At 35.9% G+C, this 12,680-nt stretch overlaps 1 protein-coding gene and 1 non-coding gene across 3 annotated transcripts in view; both read left to right on the top strand.

The window, feature by feature from the left end:
* Calx (sodium/calcium exchanger 3) overlaps nucleotides 1-12,680 on the top strand; it is a 492,034-nt gene that overhangs the window by 99,949 nt on the left and 379,405 nt on the right. The window lies entirely within an intron of this gene.
* Nucleotides 11,403-11,474, top strand: TRNAH-GUG (transfer RNA histidin (anticodon GUG)). The gene has a single exon. It is a non-coding gene; the product is annotated as a tRNA-His (tRNA).

Here is a 12,680-nt window from a genome sequence, read left to right as displayed (position 1 = left end):
AAGGCATTAGTGACATCTATCGTTTTAACCAACCGCCATACTTAGCCGGCACTCACATCTAAAACTCGTCTCGACTGCAACACGTCGAATATGTCGATGTGATTATGTTGGGATTCACAAAACACATGTAACTAAACCTATCGCCGCATACCGTATGATTGCAACATTTTAGTTTGAAAAAACATCTGGTGTCTAATGCAATTATTTTCACTTTGCAATCCTGAAATGTCACACTTCGTCATTCATTTTGGCTTGCCGTGTGACGGCACTGTTTTCACACGGCCTTGTCTATACGCATATACCAAAGTTGCATGTTGCGCCTAGTTTTGATTTATGACTATTATTCCAGTTGAGAAGATGGCATTTGGAGGTCAAGGTAAAATGTACACACTGCTGTACACACTTTATGGGGGCGAAAAGATCACGTGGCATATGAAAACGCAGAGACTGCGCTGAATCGGCCACGTGCATAGAATGCAGGAGGATATACCGGCGAGACGGGCTATGTACGCAACCCCCGATGGCAAGAGAAGACCTGGTCGGCCGAAATTGAGATGGCTGGACTGTGCCACGGGAGATTTAAAAGTTCGGTCGAAATAATTGGAGAGTGTCGGCGCTGGATCGTCCAGGATGGAGGAAGTTTTTGAAGGAGGTCAATACCCACCAAGGGTTGTAGTGCCATAAATCCAAGCCATAATTATTTAAGAAAACAAAACATTGTGGACTTAACAAATCAAAATTCAGGACGTTCACAACACGAGATTTACATTATAACAAATATTACTCTCGGAAGAGAGAAGAAGAAGAATAATAATAATAACAATAATAATAAAAATATTAAGAATTTTATACAATAAAATAAAGTTTCAAAACAAAATGCAAAGTACATCATTGAAAATGTCTATGTCTTTAGGGAGCGTATTTACAAATCTTGCAAACCTCGCTAATGGTGCCTGATACTAGGCTTGACTCGAGGAAACAGTTCTGACCATGGCCCCCACAAGAGGGGGGGGGGGCTGACAGGGCTCTAGCCTGGGGGCCCGATGTGGCAGATCGACCAACCAAGTGAGATAAACACACATCACAAAATTGCACTAATAGTAAAAATAACTAAATTTTAATAATATGTGGTTGTGAGATGCAATTTTTGATTATTGTCGATATTCGACAAGTCCATAATTATTGTGCATAACAACATAAAAGTGGGTGTATTAGAAATACAAAAAATCGCTAAAAAATACCCTTAATTTGATCTTGAACACCATTTAGAATATGCAACTGTAGATCGTCATACTGCTTCTAACCTTAGCGATAGGTAGGGGGGCCCGCCAAAGATCCTAGCCTGTGGGCCATGGTTCTGACCCACGTAGGTAAATGATGATGATCTCAGTCGAGACGTTTTATAATGTGCGAATGGGCTTAGGAGGTCGTGTTCAATAGATTGCAATGCCTATGCCATTCTATTGATTTGTTACTCAAGTGATAAAACATGTCCATTGAAGATCGTCATATAAATGATTGTATTGAACTGCAGTAAGTGTAATAAAGAATAAATAAAAAAAATCTCATATATTGGCAGAGTAATTCTGCCAGTGTGCGTATGAGATAATTGAATGGAATTCGCTATACATTTAATTCTGACGGTTGATAAAAAATACTCTCAGTGCATTGTCTATTCTTATCATTGGACGGCGGCCAAATCTTGGGACATTTATGTCTACGCCAGGTACTAACTTATTTGCCAAACAGATAATGAATAAGATTTCTGCACTTATTATTTATGACATTAATTCAATTGAGATGTGACATAAACATCTCCGCTTATATTTTTATTATTAGCAAACTTCATAAGTATTACTTAATTAAAATAAAATAACTTAAGAACGTAGGTGTTCGTTAACAATTCTACTTACAATATTATTGTTAATACTATCGACCGAAGATACTTGATGGAATTTGAATTTAAATTCTAATGGATTTAAGTTTTGTACCCTTCCATTCTTCCAGTTTTTTGCGACCCGAGCTTCGCCTATCGGCATCTTCAGGCGCTGTGTATACTCACCAAAGGCAAACACACACTGGCAACCAACACTCTTTACTCTAACTTAATATAATAAATCAATACAATAAAGTATGTAAAAAGTCCATTACCTACCTATCAAGTCAAGGGTCACAAATTATTATGAAAAAATTATGAATAGTTTAAGTGTTAGTAAAAAACCCCCTATCTTAGGTATTAATAATAATACACTCGATAAGCATATTATAATAAATCGTCACAACCTAATAATAGATCATTAGTACTTATAAATAATAAAAATACTACACTCAAGAGGTGTAAAATTTTCAATTCTAAGAACAATGGTAACGTATTGGAAATTAATGTAGTTAACTAATGAGATATTATATCTATGTTATCTGCCTTTAAAGTTATTAGTTAAACAATTAATATTCAACAATATTCTTTTACATGGTACCAGCTTTTTAATTTTTTAATCGTATTATTTTTTTAAATATAACAAATCCGACATAAATGGAATAGTTATTATTATTAAACTGGCGCTAGGGGCCGTTCAGGTCCATGGCCGACTGCACAACGTTTCTCCAGGAATCTCTGTCCAGCGCTCTCTCTTCCCAGTTGACTATCCCCAGCCTTTCCGCATCCCTTTGAATGTTGTCCGCCCATCTCCGTCGAGGGCGGCCAAGAGGTCGAGTGCCAGCTGGTGTGCCTTTGTAAATCCTATAGAGAGTTCTAGATCTTTCAGATCGTACAACGTGGCCCACCCATCTGAGCCTTCTTGACCTCAGAATATTAGTGATTCTAGGTTGGAATCGGTCGAAGAGCTCAGCGTTTGTGCGGATGCGCCACCGGTGGTTCTCATTGACGGGTCCAAGTATTCTCCGGAGGATTCGGTTTTCAAACACTTGGAGCGCCTTTTCTTGTTTTTCTGTTAAACCCCACGTTTCACATCCATACATGACGATTGGCTTGATGACCACGTTATACACCCGGAATTTCGTTTTGATGGACAGCATTTTGGACCTGAACAGACGACTCAGCGCGAAGTACGCTGCATTTCCACTTCTCAGTCGGTCAGAGAGCTCTAGGGACATTTCATTTTTAGAGGTAATGTTGGAGCCCAAGTACTTGAAGAGAGAGGTTCTCTCGAACGAGGAGTTTCTTATTCCAATGTTTCCAGAGGGTTCAATGCCTCTTGTCATTTTCAAATACTTGGTCTTTCCCACATTTACTCGTAGGTTCAACCTTTTCGCTGTGTCCTCCAGAGGAGTGAAAATATCTCTGACTTCTTCTTCAGATTCTCCGAGCACCACCAAATCATCTGCGTAGCCCAATATTTTATGGGACCCATTCAGGGTAACTCCACCTTCTGCTTTCAGAGCTTCTCTAACGGCTTTCTCTAAAGCTAAGTTGAACAGCATGGGTGATAAGGAGTCGCCTTGTTTTAGTCCTGCTGTCACCTCAAAAGATTCTGATATACTACCTTGCATATGAATTCTACTTCTGGATCCGTCCATGCATACTTTTATTATATTTATAAGTTTTGACGGTATTTCAAATTCTTTCAATATATTCCAGAGAGCTTCTCTATCAATAGAGTCATATGCGGTAGTATAGTACAAAACTTTAATCCATTAGATTTGTACTTACGTTTTTACGTGGTATATCTCCATTATAATGGTTTAAAAAACAGAAAGCTGTATTAGGCTATTGTATTAACCCATCCTTAAATCGTAGATTTTACAAAATATTATCTCTAATAAGAAAAAAGACGCCACTGCATCGCCATGAAATTTTTTTTGAAATATTAATAACCATGTCCTTGCTTTTTCGTAAAAGGTGATTGTTAGTAATTTTGAATAATCACAAACACCCAGGCTTTGATAAAAACACATACATAATTATTGTGTCCTCATCGGAAATCTAACTCAGAACTCTCGGGCGGAAGGCCAGCGCTTTACGCACTGCACCACGTGAGCCGCCATCATCATTCAATTCGATGGAGTAATATTATGTAAAATTTGGAAAACACTATAGTTTATTTTGTCATAAAAATAAAACGATTTGTATTATAAGGGTCAACAATTTTCTAATACCCGAGTTATTCATAATAAATATTTTTTTACAAGATTTAACAATGTAGCATTCTTTATAAACATACATAATGGGACATAGTTATGCAGGAAGTAGCCAGTCCACAAAAAATAAAAAAATGAGGTATGATATAGATCAGATGCGAGAAGGTTTTTTGTTTCTAAATTATTAAGAAACATCTCAGAAATATACCTAAATATAAAAAAATCGGGTGGGACTTGAATCCATTAGATTAAGGCCAATTAGCAAGAGCATATTTTAAATTGCCAACAGCATTCGTGAAGTCTATCCATCCTCAGTAATAACACAAATTGGTGACGCTTTTCGCAAAAGTGGACTGTAATTTTAAGGATGATGTGGATTCCGGATCTAGGGGTGGGGACGATTTAACATAATGCCATACACTGACTGACCTTTATGATGATTTATGATGGCTCCGTGGTCTGGTTGCACTATCACTTGCGCGGTATTGTTTGTCGGGTTAACCGGTGCGCGGCACTTGACTGTACACTGTTTATGGATAATATGTGACGTGTGATATATCGTCGCTTTAGGATTGGTTTGTCGAAAAGACCAAATATCAAATGTTCAGGAGATGAAAAACAAATTTGATTATCCTATATTTAAATACATGAAGGTATTTAAATTGTTGTTTTTACAGTTATGCGAATGCTGTTTTCATTCCAAAGCAATTTAAAGAAAAGGATGGTTCTGGTCCATTTAGATACAAAAAATCATTCTGCATTAAAAGGTCGATTTCGACGATATGTTGTGTGATTGATGGATGCTGCGGTCACTCAAACCGTAACATACTTAGTGCTACGAAGGTCGAACAGATATGTTTTGAGTTAACTTTTGAGTCACGTTATAGGTAGGAAGCGACAGTAAAGTACAACAACTTGCCACGTCCGCTTGCTGCATATCACTTGAGCTAATTCCATGTTATTTGCCTCACGGTCTATCATGTACCGTGACTGCTGGTCACTTGGTCTTGGCGGTGGGAAGTAAGGTTTACGGCCACCACAATTTGGCGCAACCACAAATCAATACACCAAATTGAGTATTTTTGTGTAAGTAGTGTATTTTTTATTACAACGTTTTTCTTAGCCCGTATTCTTATTTGTCCGGTGGTTCTTTGTCCGGTACAAACCTTGCAATCGATTTTTAACTGACTTCCCGACTAGCTAGACATTTGAAACTTTTAGAATATATCAGAACACGATGCCAATGCATTTTTTAAAAATACTTTTAGCCATCTTTAAGTAGAATTGAATTCATTTTCAGTTAATTATGTTTTGTATGAAAAGTTATTTCGACACCGTTTTGGGGTCTGGGGTCCTAGCAACTAAATTATTAATATATACGTGCGTTTCTATGGAAATCAATATGAAATGACAAATTTTTTTGATCGTTTAAGCTAGTCAAGTCAAGTTTATATGATTCAACAGAAAATTTTAAAACGTTGTATATATAAAGTTTTTTTTATCTTGTAATTATTTTAACTACGCGTAGGTACTGCCTAACCTAGTATAATATTTAAATATTGGACAAATTATTATAATAATCGTTGTATTGCGATATATTTTTGCTATACGATAAGTGATATTATCAGTTATCACAGTAGTGGGCGACATATCAAAGTTTAAATATTTACTTTTGTGTAGGTATGCTTAACAATATGTAACTTATATCGGGTTCAGTGCGGCGTTCGTCGGCGGACACGGTATTGCGTCACCGCCCACCGTCACTGTGAGGCTTCCCGCCCATCTACGCTTACATCGGCGAAAGTTGAGCTTCCGGAATACATAGAAATTTACTTAGTATTCTTTTATTGTTTCTAGTAACACCACTAGATTTCAATTTCAATTTAAATTTATTTTACATATTGTGGACATTACAAATTATAAGTTTAAGACGTTCACAACATGACATTTAGAAACAAAGAAATATTATTAAAACAGTATTATGTAATACTGTAAGTATGCAATATTAAGTTATTCTACAGTTTTTTTTTCCTATTTATTTTGTTAACTGTCAATTCATGGTGGAACTGCATTGTATTGTTGTTTTTATTTAATAAAACGCAATTTTTTTTATAGTAGATACTTATTCCACTCTATTCCACATTGGACAGTTGAAAATGTCCCACTGAGGCGGACGAAACCGGTCCTAATATATAAATTAAAGTGGAATAAGTACTATAAAAAAAATTGCGTTTTATTAAATAAAAACAACAATTATTCTACAGTATAAATGTGTAAATACAAAAAAATATCAAGTATATAGGTACAAGGAAGTACACCGGATGAGTTAAGCAGACCCTATTTTAAGAATTTATAAAATAACGTCCAACCTGTACTCATTCTCACGTAGATGGAATATATCAACATCCGAAGCAATTTGGTTGAACAGATGCCATCATCAGCCTGGATCAATGGTGATAACCGCTATGACTCCGGCTCCTTTCACATTACAGTACTCTCTCAGTAATCCGCCACCCCAAAAACCAGACAAGTGTGCAATTAGTGAAAGCGGCGAATTATAGTACATACACACAAAATATGGTAAAAATAAAATAGGTAGGTATTTCGTAAAAAGTCTTTTAGAGAAATTTGTACTAGCAAATTACGATTTTATTTATAATCAAAATCAAAGTATTTACTAAATTATACATATTATTTAAGTATAAACTAAGTTTATTAAATAAATAGTAAACAGTAAATCACTTGACACAACCAGTTGTTCAGTGAGGCAGATATTCTTAGTTTAGGATTCCTGGCTTTCCCTATGACCAAAAGCTTCAGTTTGTGTGTCCCGGTTGCATTGGAGCACATGTTATTGTGATGCGGTTCGAGATGAACGTACGTTTTACCAAGGAGAAGTTTCCAAAATAAACCAGTCTCATCTGTGTTGTATACTTGTACGCAGCGGACTACTGAATTTGACAATCGAATACCGGTGAATTATAGAGCTTGATTTTTTGCTTTCAACTAGGAAAAATAAACGGCGGATTATAGTAGTTGTCGGATAATCGAGCGGTGGATTACTGAAAGTGTACTGTATTCGGTTTTGACCGTATGGCTCTTGAATCTATTCTCTTGAATTTTTCAAAAATGTCTGTATCAGGTATGATAAGCTTGATCTTGTCACCAGTGCAATGTGCCCATGTGGTGAGAAATATCATTGAGTTTTCTAATCTGGTCTCCATGAAGACCAATTTTGTTGCATTTAGAAAATTTGAGGCATCATACTTCGAACGTGAAGATCTCTTCATTTATTCCATGGGCATTATTAATTCAAGGCTTTTAAAACTACGTTATAAGTACATTTGGCTGCGGGGTGACCTCAATGACTCCAGGTAACTGCTCCTGTATAAAAAAAATGCTAGTGCTTCAAGCCTACCAAATGTAAGGTCCTGTGTCAATTAAAACCGGCTGTGGGTTAGTGGGGCCATTAACTTATTGGATTAATCCAATGCTGAATCGCGGTCCTCGTAGATCGATGTGTGTTTCTACCCAGAGCATAGGTTAAGTAGGCTAAGTAGTTAAGTGGCTACAACACTTTCTCGTAAAAAAAGTGGTTACGAAACCTCTTGAGATGGCCAAGATCCACAGTGGATTGTAGATCCGTTGACATTGTCACATGAAAGGAAATGCGTTGATTACTAATAATAAATTCACAAACAAACACAGAGGAAATGATGATTCATAAAAAAAATGATTATCTAGTTTTATTTAATGTGTTTTTTCACTCTATTGAATATGTATTTTATGCTAATGTTTATTTTTTTTATTTGTTTCTTTGTTAAACACCACACCAGGCCATGAAGCCCACTTACAGTGGCAAAACTCACAGGATTGAAATATTATTTATCCTCACCGAGTCAAACCCCGAGCTCCCGGATGGAAGGCCAGCGCATTATGCACTGCACCACGAGAGCCGCTAATGTTGCGGAGGAACACAGATTACTAGATCACTAAAAGGGATCACGACATGACAACGGTTGGGAATCACTGCAATAGAATATTAAATTCCTATCATATACTCGTAGATACTGTGACACTAAATACGCTTTTAAACGTTTCTTTTATCATAGCAGTACTTATCTATTAATATAATATACAATTCCCTTATTTGTAGGCAACATTATAAAATGAAAACTGTACCCTCAATAAAGAATACCTATAGAAAAACAGAAGATTTATTAATGAGTATGTGTACCTTTAATTAACTATTTTTTTTATTCAACGAATAATTCACAATATATAAGAATGTAACATTCTAATTATTTTATATACTTAAATAATTTTGAAAACACTTCTGAGAAAATATATTATAGCAAGTTCAAGTAAGTTACAACAAAAAATCTTGGAGTGATCCGTGACCTCGGTTAATAATTAAAGTAAAACCTACTTTGATTTAAAATACAAAAGCCGATCGCCAATAGTAGCTCAATTTGGAAAGTACTTCAGAGAGTATTAAGAGCTATTTAAGTTAAAATTTGTCGTAATTTAGTATGACGCCTTTAGCATAGTGGTCTATGTGCATGGGCGCGAAATCCGAGAGATGCAAGTTCGATTCTTACGGGTGTCTTACTTTTTTCATAAAGATTTTTTCTATTGGTTAAGTGTTTCTATCGGTTAAGTTAAGTGCTAAGTTTCTATTGGTTAAGTGCTAAGTGTTTTCAAAATTGTGTATGTTCAATATGTATTTTTATTTAAATAACTATACATCGTTCATCTCTTTCGAGCGCTGTGTTATCGATTTTTTTATTTCATGCACTAGTCCGTCGCCTGATATTCACAATTCATGGCTATACCTAGGTATTTTCCAAAACGAAACGTCAAACTAGATTTCCTTGATAAACGAGCCTTTGTCATGCAAAATTTTCCGCCACGAGACTCACTCCCCGTGATGCGTTGAAAATGATTCAAAGGCAATAATTTCATTATTAATTATTCAGACGTGCATCCGCCACGGAATGAAAAACAATTTTATAGCCTTATAATGGTACCAAAACGTGACAAACTAGTTGAACCGAGAGTAACCATTGCTCGTTAAATCAAGAGGTGTGATGCTTTATGGTTTTCATTGCCTTTAGTCCACTAGTACGGTAGTTGTAGCCTTTAGAACGTTGGGTTCTGATTATATTATCTGGTTACATGTAAGTTGTACGTATGCAGTTCATCGTGAGACATTTATTCGTGCGCCGTAGTACGTGAAACATGAGTTCGTATAACATTTTATCAAATGACGAGTTCTTCGTTGAATATTTCACCGTGGAATACATTTGTACGTATCTTACAAAATGCGGCGATAGTTTGCAAATAGTACTGTTCCAATTAGATTAACCGTAACCTAACCTAGTAAAGACATCTCATAAAATTTGCCACATGCTGTAGCATACGTACAAATATACTCCACGGTGAAATATTCAACGATGAACTCGTCATTTGATTAAATGTTACACGAACTCATGTTTCACGTACTGCGGCGCACGAATAAGTGTCCCGTACGTACAAATTTCCGGATACGATATTATCTAGCTTAGGGTTCAAATAAAAGTTCAAATTTTCGACCTAGGCGTAAATCTGCTAACACCGCCATATTGAAAAATGGCATACGAAACCGTTGTTTTCAAGATATCTCTTCACCAGTAGGTACGAGTAAATGCTGTCTTCAATTTTGTATAAAACATTATTTCCCATAACTTATGTTTGAAACAATTTTTTATATACTTACTAATGAAATATGTTTAAAGGTAGAATAGTATAAAAGCAAAACGCTGTTTATCGCAAATTGCATTAAGTACTAAATCACACTATGTAGTATTTATTCCATATTATTACTTGATAATCAGGATCACTTAATTTGCTTCAGAATATTATGAGCAGTTACTAAATATAACATATTTAGTTATAATTTGAGGCATCATGTCCAAACTGTTTTTTATCCTCATCATCTGTAAGACGAAGTGCTCATGGGTACTGGTCGTAGGCCTGTATCGATGTGTTTATATTTAAAAGAAATATGTATGCATATTACTATTTAAAAATCTAGCGAATGCATCCGAGACAACTTTTAAAACTTATAGTAGGCTGGACATGTCAAGTGGACAACCGCTCGACAAATGCCGTCGAACAGTGTTACCCGAGGGGCACTAAACGTCCACAGGAACGCCCTAAAAACCGCTCAATGGACTAACTCATAAACTTCGATGGATTTACGTGACAGCGAACAACTAAGGTTCGAGAAGAGTGGAGGGAGCTTGGGAAAGCCTTCATCCAGCAGAAGATCGACCCCTTACTTGCCCATAACTTTTTTAATAAAACAATTTAAAATGTAAATAATTATTATAAGTTATATTGAGTCAAATGTATTAAATTGTATCTTGCGTATTCTATCTCTGAATGCCTCCTTTAGGTAATTCTACAATAGCACTGTATTGTATTTTTAACTGAGTTAAATAAATAATGAAAAATTACATGACAAAAAAACTTTTTATATACCACGTTTTTAAATTTTCTGTTGAATCATATACACTTGACAATTCTATGTATTAATAATTTAGGACAAATAAGACAATTGTCAACAAATCATTTTTTTGCTATTTTACAAAAAAACAAATACATATAGAATACTGAAATGTCATTTTAATTTCCATAGTAATGCACGTATATATTAATAATTTAGTTACTAGGACCACCTCCTTAGCAACCAATAACAGTGGATTGGATTACGGATTTCTTCCGAAATAACTTTTCATACAAAACAGAATTAACTGAAAATGAATTCAATTCTACTTAAAGATGGCTAAAAGTATTAAAAGAATGCATTGGCATCGTGTTTTGATATATTCTAAAAGTTTCAAATGTCTAGCTGGTCGGCAAGTTAGTTAAAAATCGATTACAAGATTTGTACTGGATAAACAACCACTGGACAAATAAGAATACGAGCTAAGAAAAACGTGGTAAAATGAATAATAGCTTACTTGCGTTATGGAATGCAGGCTGTATAATTAATTACCCAATAAACACCTAAATACTTTCTAAGTAATTATTTACAATATAAATACTTACGATTATAGTATAATCTCGCATCTGTAATAAACGCTTGACTTGTGGTGGTCAGCCACTTTTTATAGTATAATAATAATTATTTTAATCGGTGTTTTTTTTTTTACGTTTGCAGAACAATCTCGCTGTTTGTTGCCTTTCACGCTCTGTGTGGCATTGAATACCACTAGTCAAAACAGTTTATTTTATCAGCGGTAACTACAACTCCAGTAGCCGTGATCGTCTAGTGGTTAGGACCCCACGTTGTGGCCGTGGTAACCCAGGTTCGACTCCTGGTCACGGCAGTGAAGATCAATGTCACGGTGGAGTACATATTTTTTTTTTGATTTTTTAAAAATCATTTTATTTCATTAGTATATACCTAATTAAAATTATTATTCAATACTGAATATTAGTAGTATACATAATTTTGAAAAACCTCAGAAACATTAAAATAAATGCGGGTAGGATTTGAACTCACATTATGACATACTTTCATTGTATATTTTCATCCTAATGCGTCGATGACATTGAGCTACTTTACAAGCTGCTTGTCAGCGAGTTTAAAAGCGGGCGAGTCAGCTAGTGCGATTGTGATAATGACACACACAACTTTCCACTCGCTCAGAAGCCAACAAGCTAGCGAGTTGACACCGTAATTTTTGTTACTATTTTGACAGGACCTATTGAGTAGTTCGTTTTTTTTACCGGGAGGTCGCCACTATCGCTCTACTGAGCACACGCAGATCGCCCACACGCCAACGTGTAGTGTGTAAAGTAGCCCGGCTTTCAACTTTTCTCGGTAGATTGTTTACAATCTGCTTGTTAGTTAGTTCGATGATGACACTGGGCGAGTTTACAATCGGATTCTAAATTCGATGGCTTGTAGCTTGTAAAGTAGCTCAATGTGATCGAGCCATTAGGAGTGTCGAAATTGTGATTTTTGATTTGTTGCTTATGGAGATGCTCCACTGTCATCTGCGAAATTTCTTTTCTGGGTCATTTACTCATGGCTGAAGATCGTGATCACCATGAAATGCAGTTTTCTGAGCGACTGATGCTAGAAACACATTACGATGACGTTACGTGAGCTCATGGTAAGCTTGTGTCACGACGGTGCAATCTTGTTGGTGTATACAATTTTATCACATATATGCTCGGTAGCCAAAAATGAATAATGTAAGTGCCGATCTGCCAAAATGTATCAAAACTATATTTTGGCCACTTGATTTTTGAGTCACATACTTTCAGGTATCTAGGATTTTAGTGGTTTGGAAGAAGTCTACAAATGACAGGTAATTATTGACATAATGTGTTTGTAGGTTGTCAGTTTTTATTATTGAACGTTCTGATTGTCATAGTACGTACGCTCTCGTGACGTGTGGTGATGTTTTGCTAGCATTAGACTGTCCACCACCCATTTCCTTCAGGGAAGAGTGAAGATTGCCCCCAGTAAGCTCAGTCACTTGGTCGCCTTCCCTGGAGGCTGTCAGAACCTGTAATCTCTTCAG

The sequence above is a fragment of the Rhyacophila brunnea genome, unplaced genomic scaffold, assembly GCF_057557595.1.
Source record: "Rhyacophila brunnea isolate RB1 unplaced genomic scaffold, BYU_Rbru_1.0 scaffold_20, whole genome shotgun sequence".
Taxonomy (NCBI): Eukaryota; Metazoa; Arthropoda; class Insecta; order Trichoptera; family Rhyacophilidae; genus Rhyacophila; species Rhyacophila brunnea.
This window is presented reverse-complemented; position numbering and strand designations above follow the sequence as displayed.